Source organism: Hyaena hyaena, unplaced genomic scaffold (genome assembly GCF_003009895.1).
Source record: "Hyaena hyaena isolate Hyena2069 unplaced genomic scaffold, ASM300989v1 scaffold_119, whole genome shotgun sequence".
Lineage (NCBI taxonomy): Eukaryota > Metazoa > Chordata > Mammalia > Carnivora > Hyaenidae > Hyaena > Hyaena hyaena.
The window spans coordinates 819,008-830,811 of NW_024080750.1; the positions used below are offsets into that span (position 1 = coordinate 819,008).

The 11,804-nt window shown below is 51.7% G+C and overlaps 1 long non-coding RNA gene across 1 annotated transcript; it reads left to right on the plus strand.

The window, feature by feature from the left end:
• Window positions 1-5,134: 5,134 nt before the first annotated feature.
• On the plus strand, window positions 5,135-10,724 carry LOC120234891. Its single transcript, XR_005529235.1, has 2 exons — window positions 5,135-5,203; window positions 9,379-10,724. It is a non-coding gene; the product is annotated as an uncharacterized LOC120234891 (long non-coding RNA).
• Window positions 10,725-11,804: the final 1,080 nt, after the last annotated feature.

Sequence of the window (11,804 nt, forward strand, 5' to 3'; positions counted from 1 at the left end):
TAACGGCCAGCAGTTAGCGCGTGTCTGCTCTGTGCCAAAGACTGTGTCTCACGTGGGTCACAGGTTCTCCTCCATTCTTGCACTAGCCGCCCTAACCCCTGGCCCTGCCTTGACTGCACCGTGCACCCCAGGGCCTTTGCACTGGCTGCTCCAGCCCCTGGAACGCTCTTCTTCCGGCTGTGTTTACGTTCTGCTTATCTGACCGGTTCGTCTTTCCCTCTACCCCTTCCCCTCCCCTTTCCTGGGACGCACCCACGTCGACGTTCCATGGTGCTGTTTGTTTCCTGGCTCATTTCTGCCTCTTGTGCTCAAACGTCAGCTGTTGCTGACTTGCTCACTGTTGCAGCCCGGTGTCTGCACACGCGGGTGCTCAGCTGGCGTTTGCTGAGCGGACGACTCAGCATAGTAGTTCAGTTTGTATGGTCGGCACCTCCACCCCCTTTTATTTTTTTTAGTTTTTTAATTTTTTTTTAATATTTTTTATTCATTTCTAGGAGAGAGAGAGAGAGAGACAGCGTGAGCAGGGGAGGGTCAGAGAGAGAGGGAGTCACAGACTGAAACAGGCTCCAGGCTCTGAGCTGGCAGTCAGCACAGAGCCCGACGCGGCGCTCGAACCCACGAACCGCGAGATCATGACCTAAGTGAAAGTCGGCCGCTTAACCGACTAAGCCACCCAGGCGCCCCCTCCACCCCCTTTTAAAGATGAGCCGGCCCGTGCCACCGCGGGAGAACTAGGGAGGGTTCGGCGGGGCTCGAGTGTAGGGGCGTGAGGCAAGGAGACGGGATCTTGGAAGCCTGCTAAGGGGACAGGTGCCCAGAAGGCCCAAGACCCGCCGGGGAGCCAGTGAGACACAGCAGGCGAGAGATGAAGGGGGCCTGGCAGGGGAGCAGTAAGGGCCATGGACAGACGCCAATGGGCTGCGGCGTCACCTGAGGCCTCCCTAGAGCGCCCTGAGCCTGAGTGCTGATTCGTGGAGCCGCTGCTGTGTTACCTTGTGAGACACTTGACCTCTCTGAACTCACGGGGATGAAGGTAACAGCTGCGCCATGTGATACCATTGGCGGATCCTGTCTCTGTACTCAGAGCTCCGGAAAGGTCCACGCTCGTCGGCTGAACCATAGGAAATGGCCCTGTTGCGGGGATCCAGAAAGTCAGGCATTGGCAGTTTCCTGTGGGTCATCCTAACAGTGTTAACGGCTCGAGATAGTAGCTATAGTTCAAAGTCACACACACGCACTTTCTCACAAAATGCTTCCAGGGTACTAGGAGCCAAGTAACACATGAAAGTGCTCAGCAAAGTTCCAGCGTGCTGCAAGTGTTGCTTACAAACATAAATATGGGATCCACTTTGAAAATAAAGCCCACGGCTCAGTCCCTAAAGGCACAAGGGATGGGAGTTTGGCTTCCCGGGGCGCCTGGTGGCTCAGCTGGTGAAGCATCCAGCTATTGGTTTCTGCCAAGATCATGATCCCAGGGTCATGGGACTGAGCCCAGTGCCAGGCTCTATGCTGAGCATTCTCTCTCTTTCTCCCTCCTTCTCTCTCTCTCTCTCTCTCTCTCTCCCTCTTCCCCACTCACATGCTCTCCCTTTCTCAAAAAAAAACAAAGCCCTCAAAGGAGGACCATACCTTTTCAGGCACAGTTATTAAGCTCCCCCAGGTACCCTGAATATTACAGGCCTTTTGGGATAGACTCACAGCAACCAAATTCACAGGAGACTGAAGTATAAGCTTCCCCGTTTGCTTATCCATTTGAAGGGACAAATGTGATTCTTGGCCAGATCGGGACCCTTGACTTTGCTCCTGACGGCGTGAAGCTGGGTTGCAAAGACATCTGGACAGTCAAATGCGACTTGGAAGGGTGAGGTGGACACAGGGGTCAGAGAAACAGCACCCGGGGGACGGAAGCGCCCAGAGGAGTCGGATGACTAATCTGACTCACAACAGAACGCACCTGAAAGCAGGGCCCAAGACGTAGCAACTCTCGCTTGACGGTGTTGGCCACGTGTACCTTCCTGTCGGGGTGCCCGGGGGCTCGGTCAGTTAAGCATCCGACTTCGGCTCAGGTCATGATCTCACGGTTCGTGGGTTCGAGCCTCATGTCGGGCTCTGTGCTGACAGCTCAGAGCCTGGAGCCTGTTTCAGATTCTGTGTCTCCCTCTCTCTCTCTGCCCCTCCCCTGCTCACCCTCTCTCTCTCTCTTGAGAGTCTCTCAAAAATAAATAAGTAAACAATAAAAACTGTTTAAATGTACCCCAAACACTGTGGGAGAGACGACTGTAACTGAGGTGGGGTCCCATGTTTTTATCGTGGTACTTGGAATCTCGGAAGGGACCGGAATGAAGGGAGACGGAAACCGAAGCACCTGGGCCTGAGGCTCCCAGGCTCCACACCGCCTCCTTCCCTCCAGCCCCACCGCCCTCTTCTGTACTTAGCATGAAATGAACATGCCAAAGCCATGACCGTCAAGCTGTGGATTTTCCTCCAAACCTTCTTTTGACACTGGGAGCCCTTGTCGGAACCGGTACGGGATGGGGGCTCCGCTGGGCAGTGAAGGAGATGGGGGGAGGGGGAGTCAGAGCTTCCCCCCGTGGCTCCCCTCGGCCTCCCAGGGCCGCGCTGGGGTCCTCTGGGCGCCGGGACGGGAGTCCAGACCAGGGTGTGGCAAGGAGCCCGCTGCTGTGCAGAACCTGCCCCAGGCCCCTCCCGGGTCCAGCACCCGCGGGCAGCCTGTCCTGGGAAGCCGGCTGCTCTCATTCAGTGGGAACAAGCTGACTGCTGTGTGGCCTGAACATCCTGAGCCAGGGGCCAAGGGGAAGCGGCGTCGGGCCCCAGTGTGTCCGCGGGGCAGAGGGCTCGCTCGGCTGCAGCTCGGGAAGGGAGAGGGGGAGACGGGGAGCGTGTCTATTTTGGCACCAGCCAGCCTCAGAAAAGCCACAGAGAACATTTCACCACAAACGAGCAAGACCCATGAGCAAATGGCCTATTTTGCTTCCTCCCTCAGACTTAAAATCTGGCTCAGGAAGGGACTCATAGAGCAGAGGTGAGATGTGGGGCTCAGCACAGGATTCTGGGGTCTCCATTCTTCTGCCTCCTTCCAGCCAGGGGCCTATTGTGGGCCGTGTGTTGTGAGGTGCTGGAGATCGTGATGAGCAAAAGGGATCATGGCCCCTGTCCTTTCAGAGCTTGTGGGCCAGGGAACAGGGGATTATATCTTGTCTCCAGGGTGGGCATCAAGCCACAGCTCCAAGTTCAACGAAGGAGAGGTGTGGGGTGCCGCTGGCAATTAAAATGGAAGGGACAGGCATAGTCAGTGGGCTCAGGGAAGAGTGGGCATTGTAAGCAGAGGAAACAGCATGTGCAAAGGCCCTGAGGCAAGAGGAAGCCATGAGTCTGGTCATAGAGGGCCAGGAACTGTTTTTGAATTTTCCCTAGGACATCACAGAGAATGGACTGGAAAGCACCAGAGGCGCACGGGGAGCTCAGACAAAGGATGATGTCAACACCATCCCTCGCTCAGCCAGCCCTTTGCAGCCCACTAGGTCCTCTACCAGATTCTATTTTCATTCCCAAACCCACAAGAGCCCAAACTCCACTCATCGCAGGAGCAGAGTGAGGATCAGAGAGGGTCCCAGTGCTGGTTTGTGTAGAAGCCGGGACTCAACCCAGGGCAGACTGATGTTGGCATCCCCGCCTCCCCTTTCCATGGGTCCAAGGGACAGAGGAGGGCTTTCTGGGCCCCTATGAGCCACATTCCCAGATCACACGCAGCCACGTCACGTCTGGGGTGCCTACGTGTCAAGCCTTTCAAAGCACTCAGGGGGCAGGGACTAGCCGGCCTGCTCTCTCCACAAATCCCACACCCAGGGTTACCGGTGACTCGCCGGGCGGCCACATAGGCCTGGTGTCTCTGTGTCCCCCACCAGCTACAGGCCAGAGCTGCCACCCGTCAAGTTGGTTTGTGGGACCCACCTCTGACTCCCATCGCCATGTTCCTGGGCTTATCCCGCACTTCGTGGTCCCCTGTGTCCTCACCGTGGGGGAAGTTCACTGTCTCACACCTGGATGTGGCCACATCACGACTGCCACGGCGAACATTCCCAAGCCAGCCGGTGTGGCCCTCACCAGGGCCGCGGCCTTGAGCCAGCGGAGTGCTCTTCTCTGGGCCCCAGCACCTGCCCCTGTTAAGTGGGATGGGCTCAGAGCTGCCCCCAGGGCTGCTGCAGACTGATGCTCCGGCCCTTGCCGCACGCCTGGCCGCCGGAGGAGGCTCGGAGCTAACGAGGGCGGAGCACCGCTCACCATGCCAGGCACCGGGCAGTGCCCCGTCCACACCAGCATGGGCTGTTCCTACTACCGTGTCCCCGTGATCCGTCATCGTTATGCTGCAGCGCTGCGTTCAGCGTTTCCCACGTGGCCTCTCCGTTCTTCCAACAGCCTGTGGCATCTCTCCCCAGAACTCCGGAGGCCAGAGAGGTTGACGCGCTCAGAGCCACGCAGTGAGTCGAGGAGCCAGGATTTGAAGCTGGGGCCACGTGATCTACATTCCGGGGCTCGCAGCCAGGACATCCAGCTGGCCCTCACTGATGCGGCCCACCCCAAGTGCCCCACCCCAGCCCTGGGGTGTTTGGGGGTGCGGTGGGGGGCGCATTGTGTTAACAGACAAGGTGAGGGGGAGGCCTGCTCCTGAATTCACTCTCAGCTCTCCACCGTGGCCCACAGCGCACCCTGCGTGTCTCTCCTTGTGTGAATGAATGACCTTGTGCAAGGAGATGCCCAGAAAATGGGAGCAAAATGTGGATGCCTAGGCCCAGCCCCATACCCGGAATCTGACCCTGACCCCGGATCTCTGAGTGGCTGATACCTCCCCTAGGGAGGTAGTGATTTAGGAAAGGAAATTCAAGACATTCTGTTAAACTTGAACTTCAGATGAACAATAAGTAACTCTTTAGCATAAGTACATCCCAAATATTTCATGGGTTATACTTATGTTAAGAGAGTATTTGTTGTTTATCTGAAGTTCAGATTTAACCGGGCACCCTGCACGCATCCCGGCAACCCTCTCCCCTGGCGACACAGGTGCCTGAGCAACAATAGCCACAACGACTCATGTCCAGGAACCCACCCTGGGTGAGGCCGAATGCCGCCCCCAGCTGTGTGCAGTCGCTGGCACAAGTTCATGGCTCCTGCTCGACTGACACAAGTGAGGTCTCTGAAAATGCACATTCGGCTGCACCAGCTCCATCCGGGGTCACTACCAGCTGGCACAGACCGGGAGACTGTGCTCCAAGAGGGCAAGCCCGTGGGGGTCCCTCCAGGGAGGCCCAGGGGCCAGCGGGACCCCCGCGCGGAGCTGAGGCCCAAGGCAGGCCTTCCCGGTAGTCAGGGCCATCTGGGCTCCGGCTCCGGCACCTGGCGTCCTCAGAGCGGGAAACGGCGCGCCCCCCCCCCCACCACCCACCCAGAGATGGTTTCCCGCCCGCCTGCATTGGCCAGATGGCCCTGCAGAGCAGGGAGGGGGCTGCCGGGGGGCCGGCGAGGGGCCGGGGGTGTCGCGCTGGAGCCAGCCCAGATGCCTTCGCAGCCTTGGAAGGCCCTGTTTCTGGGAAGGGAGAACCCCGCGCATGCACAACACACCCTATAGCCCTCCGGCTGTTTCATCTCAAAGAAACCCAAGGTTTAGAAAGAATCTAATTAAGCATCTCCTGCACAGTCTTACACGCACGGAATGGAATTGCTCATGAAACTTGGCTCATCGCCGACTGTGCGCTGAGGGGCCTGTGGCTCTGCTGGGAACTGGGGTGGGGGTGAGGGGCTCTGGCCAAGGGGCTTCTTTGGACGATGCTAGAACTCATGAGCCAGCTCTGTCCCCTTCAGTCGAGCATCCACCCCAATCCGTCCCCAAAACTCACAGGTGAGTAGGGACTTGTAGGAGTTGACTCTCTTTGCCAGGTCCTCAGAGCCAGCCAGCGCTGGACTCAAATCCTCTTGACTTAAATTATGAGCTTGGGCAAGTCATTTTCTTTTTCTGAAACCTTCATAAAATCTGTAAAATGGAGCCAATCATTGTTTTGTTCTAGGATTGTTGTACGAATACATGAAATACCCCTCGTGTCGTCGGTACCCCGTGAATCGTAGATGCTATTCCGATCAGTTTTCATTTCCTTTCCGTTTTGGTTTCCCTCCGTAAGAAGCCCCACGAGATGGAGCCTTTATTTCGTCCACTGCTGGACTGCTAGCCCCTGGCCTCTGGAACAGCTGTGGGCTCACGGTAGCTTTTCAGTAGATGCATGTGAGAAAGAATGAATGTCTCAGGGCCTGGGAGAAGCTGCCATTTCACTTCAAGGAACTGAATGGCATCCTTGAAGGAGAATGGGGTTGAAGCGGGATGAGAGTCTGCACGGGTCCACCAAGTGCTTTCTAAAGTGTTTTCAATGTGGGATTGTCGTCCCCACTTTCAGATAAGGAAACTGCAGCTCAGAAGGCAGAAATGAATTCCCCAGGCTGCTAAGAAAATGGAAATACAAACGTGGGCACCAGTCACCAGGGTCCCCAAAGATTCCGCCTCCTGCAATCCATTCACGCCCTTACACCGTCTACTCCTATGCCAAGCAGAGCGGACCGCTGTAAACCTCTGTAGCATTTTGGGGAAATGGCCATGTGTGACCTCTGGGGCCGTCACAGAAGACATTCTGCCTCCCAACTTGCCTCCTCTTAGATCGTTCCTCGGGGGGACCCCTGGAGCTGTGTTGTGAGGACACTCGAGCAGCTCTAAGATCTCCAGCCCCAGTCAAGCCTTCGGATGAGGGAGCCCTAGCCGACATCTCACCTGATACCACATGAGGGATTCCCACCAGAACCCCCCAGCTGGGCTGCTTCTGAATTCATGACCCACAGAAACTATATGAGATCATAAATGTTGATCATCTTCATCACTAAGTTCAGGGCTAATTTGTCATGTGGCTATAGATGACTAACACCGCAAACCACAAAGTGGGGGGACATGTTTGCCAAGCACACATCTGGGAACATGTGCCCAAAACACATGAAGAACTCTTACATCACAATAATCGAAAAAACAAACGAGTCAAGAAAATGAGCAAAAGATTTGAAGTGGCACCTCACAGAAGAAATACGAATGGCCAACAAACGCATGAAAAGATGCTTAACGTCATTAGTCATTTGAGAAACCCAGATTAAAATCGCACTGAGCTACACCGACACACCCGTTAGGATAGAAAACATTTTAAAATCTGACAATACCACATGCCGACAAGGATACAGATTAGCCAGAACACGTCTTTTCGCAGGTGGGAATGCAAAATGGTGCAGCCACTTTGGACAACAGTTTGGCAGTTTCTTAGGAAGTTAAACATATATTAATCGTATGACTCAATGATCACGGGCACTTACCCAAGAAAAACGGAAAATCGTGCTCACACACACAGAGTGGACATGAGTGTTTATAGCAGCTTTATTTGCAGTTGCCAAATCTGGAAACAATCCGCATGTCCCCTTAAAACTTGTGGTATATCCCTACAGTGAAACACTACTCGTCAATAAAGAGGACCAAATCCCTGAAAAACACAAGTCATGGTGAAGATCAGATACATTCTGCTAAGTGAAAGAAGCCAAACTCAAAAGGCTATGGTGTGATTCCATTCATACGATATGCTGACAAAGCAAAACTACATGGACAAGAACTGGGCTCCTGGGCTGGGGGCTAAGGTGAGAGCTTGACTGTGCAAAGGGACAGGAGGGGACTGTGTGGGGTTGCAAAGCTGTTCTACACCCTGTTTGTAGCAGTGGTTACGCCCTTGTATGTGTTTGTCAAAATCCATGGAAGGGTGAACTTTAAGTAAATCATGCCTCACTAAACTTGACCTTAAAAGGGATCCCCCGAGTAGGAAGCAGAGAAAGATCTCTCTGATGATGACTCTAACATCCAGAAGTCATAGAAGAAAAACTAAGTTCAGCCACATAATCAAAACTGCTGTGTGATACAGTAAAACCAACTGGAGAATCCAACCTAAAGAGCCCGTAGAGGCAACATCAAGAGGCAAAGTGATAAACTGCTAAGGACGTTTAAAGTTTACACTGCAGACAAGGACTTAATATCCCTAAAATATAAAGTGGATTTCAACAAATAAGAAAAAAACACACAATAAAAATAGATAAAGGATATGAATGGATCATTTGTCAAAAGGTAGTATTGATTGGTTTTAAATATATGAAAAAGATGTATAATCTTATTCATAATGTAAGGAACGCAGAATAAAACTGTACTGAATTGCCCATGTTTACCCGTCAAATGGACAAAAAACCAGAAATCTGATAATTCACTATGTTGGTTAAACTTTGGAAAAACAGGCACACAAGCATTGCTGGTGGGGCTATAACTCAGCCTGACCCCTAATGGAATGGAATGGGGCAACATCTATGACAAATTCGTAATACACTTTGGAAATAGCAATTCCAACTTTAATATTTTTTTATGTTTATTTATTATTGAGACAGAGAGAAACAGAGCATGAATGGGGGAGGGACAGTGAGAGGGGGAGCAGGCTCCAGGCTCTGAGCTGTCTGCACAGCTGAACCCACAAACTGTGAGATCATGACCTGAGCCGAAGTCAGATGCTTAATCGACTGAGCCACCCAGGTGGCCCAGCAATTCCAACTTTAAAATGTTATTCTACAGAAGTACTTGCGTGTATGAAAATTGGTGTATGTGCATAGTCATTGGCTAAATTATTTTGGATAGCATAAAACTGGCAACAACCCAATAAAATACTATGCAGCTATGAGAGAGAGAGAGAGAGAGAGAGAGAGAGAGAGAAGGAACTCACCCCTGTCTGCTCAGTGACTTTTTAGTAGCTCTTTACCCACCTCCCTTTGGAGATCTCAAAAGTTGTTCTTTGGCATTTTGGGGACCTCTCAAGAATCACATCCAAGTACTAATGCCCAGAAGCAGAGGTTTTTTGTTTGTTTGTTTTTAATTTTTTTTTTTAATGTTTTTATTTTTAGGAGAGAGAGAGAGACAGCATGAGCAGGGGAGGGTCAGAGAGAGAGGGAGTCACAGAATGAAACAGGCTCCAGGCTCTGAGATGGCAGTCAGCACAGAGCCCGACGCGGGGCCCGAACCCACGAACCGTGAGATCATGACCTAAGCGAAAGTCAGACACTTAACCGACTAAGCCACCCAGGCGCCCCCAGAAGCAGAGGTTTTTAAACTTGACCTACAGATCAGTCTTCAACAACGACAACAATGACAAAAGACCTGTTTTGCCTACTACAATCTGTGACATATGTAAATTTGTAAAATATGACAATTAGATAAAAAGTCACTGACTACTCCCCTCTCTGTTTTAAAATCTACAGGAATGAAGAAAAAAAGACACCCCCTCCCATTTGGCAAGGGTGCCAACATGACCCAGTGGGGAAAGAAGAGTCTTTCACAACTGGCCCTGAAACAACTGGCTAGCCACACGCAAAAGACTCGCATCGGATCCCGACCTCCCGCTATATATAAAAATTAGTTCAAAGTGGATCAAAGATCCAAACACAAGAGCAAAACCATAAAACTCTTAGAAGAACACAGAGGGACAAATCCTCATGACCTAGGCTCGGCAAAGGACCCTTAGATACAACACTAAATGTATGATAACGAAAGCAAACGGAGTTAAATTGGACTTCTCAAAACTAAAAAGTTTTTGTGCCTCAAAGGACGCCGTCAAAAAGGCGATAAGACTTCACACGGAATGGGAGAAGCTATTTGCAAATCATATAGCTGATAAGGGACTTGTATCCAGAATATGTAAAGAATGCTCACCACTCAACAATAAACGGACAAATAACCTGATTTTTAAAATGAGCAAACGATAGGAAAAGACACTTTTGCAGGGCAGGTATGCAGAGCGGCCAGGAAGCACGTAAAAAGGTGCTCAGCCGCATCGGTCATGAAGCAAATGCACAGCAAAACTGCGATGAGGAGCCACGTCCTGCCCACCGGGATGGCTAGAATCCACAAGTCCAGTAATAAGTGTGGGCAAGCGTGTGGACACAGGGCAGCCGCGCACACGTGGCTGGAGGGATAGGAAATGGTCAGGCTGCTCTGGAAAACACTGTAGCCATTTCTCACGGGATTAAACATCGGGGCTTGTCACCTGACCCGGAAGTCCAGTCCTAGGTGTCAGGGAGACACACAAACAAATGTCACCTGTACGCAAGTGTCGTTAGCAGCATTATGCATGGTGGCCAGAAACAATCCAGGTTCCCATCAAGTGAATGGTAGATACACAGAGTGTGGTTTGTGCAGACGACGGCGTATTAGTTATTCAGCCATGAAAGGGGATGAAGGAAGGGCCAGTGAGCATCCATCTCCGTAACAGATAGGAGTTGTCACAAGAGATAAACGGCGGGTGACTCCACGCCTCTGAAAGTCAAGGGCAGGGAAGTCTAGGAAGACAAAAAGTGGATTCGTGGTTATGTAGGGCTGGGCTGGGAGTCAGAGGGTAAGGCTGCCACAGCCAAAGGTTATGGGGTTTCTTTCCCGAGATGATGAAAATGCTGGTGGGTTTTGTTTTTTTTTTTTTAATGTTCTAAAATGACCCTGAAGTACTGTTTACACATAGCTGTGCGTATATGAAAGACCATTGGGTCACACACTTAAAATGGGTGGATTGTGTGGCATATGAATTCTATCTCAATAAAGTGCCTTTTAAAAAGAGGAGAAAGAGGGGCGCCTGGGGGCTTCAGTCAGTTAAGCGTCCGACTTCGGCTCAGGTCACGATCTCACGGTTCATGGGTTTGAGCCCCATGTCGGGCTCTGTGCTGACAGCTCAGAGCTTGGAGCCTGCCTCCGATTCTGTATCTCCCTCTCTCTTTGACCCTCCCCTGCTCACACTGTCTCTCTCTCCCTCTCTCAGAAATAAATAAAACATTAAAATATTTTTAAAAAATAAAAAATAAAAAAATAAAAAGAGGAAAAAGGTGGGATGCCTAGGGGACTCAGTCGGTTAAGCATCCGACTCTTGATTTCGACTCAGGTCATGAACTCACAGTTCATGGGTTTGAGCCCCACGGCGGGCTCTGTGCTGACAGTGTGGAGCCTGCTTGGGACTCTCTCTCTCTCCCTAGCTTTCTGCCCCTCCCCCACTCCTGCACGCTGTCCTCTCTCTCTCTCTCTAAATACATAAATAATAAACATTTTTAAAAAATAAAATAAAAAAGGGGGAAAAAGGGAAAGAAGAAGAAACCTCCAGGCCCTGCTGGGTGGAAGAGTGGAACCCATGAGCAGAAGCCCAGGAAAAGCTCTGCATTCAGGGGAAGGTCCCACCACTGGCTACAAATGCATCTTAATGGTAAGATTTTCAAGATGTTCCCTTCCCATATCCCCCTGGGGAACATGTGCCCAGAAACCAGAAATTCCCCTTTAAGGGTGAATCGTGGACCACATTTGAACTCTGTAACAACCCCTAGGTATGGCCCCAGAGGTGTGATTTGAGAGAATGTAAGAAGACTCCAACCTTCTGCACCCAGCGATGCCCCTCCCTGCTGGGCAGGTTTCTGGCCCGCCTCCTCCAGAGAGCTGTTTTAAGTGCAATTATCCAGGGAGGACATAAGGCACCAGGCTCTTTGGGGAAGAATTAGGTAATTGGATCATTTTTTCTCCTTGACAAGGAAGAGCTGGGGACAGCTGGGGGACCTGGAGGCTCTTTGAGGGGGAAATGAAATCTTAATTACAACTCAGGTCCTGCTAATGGCTGAAAGGAAGAACAGATCACCTAAAGCGGGGTGCTCAAAGG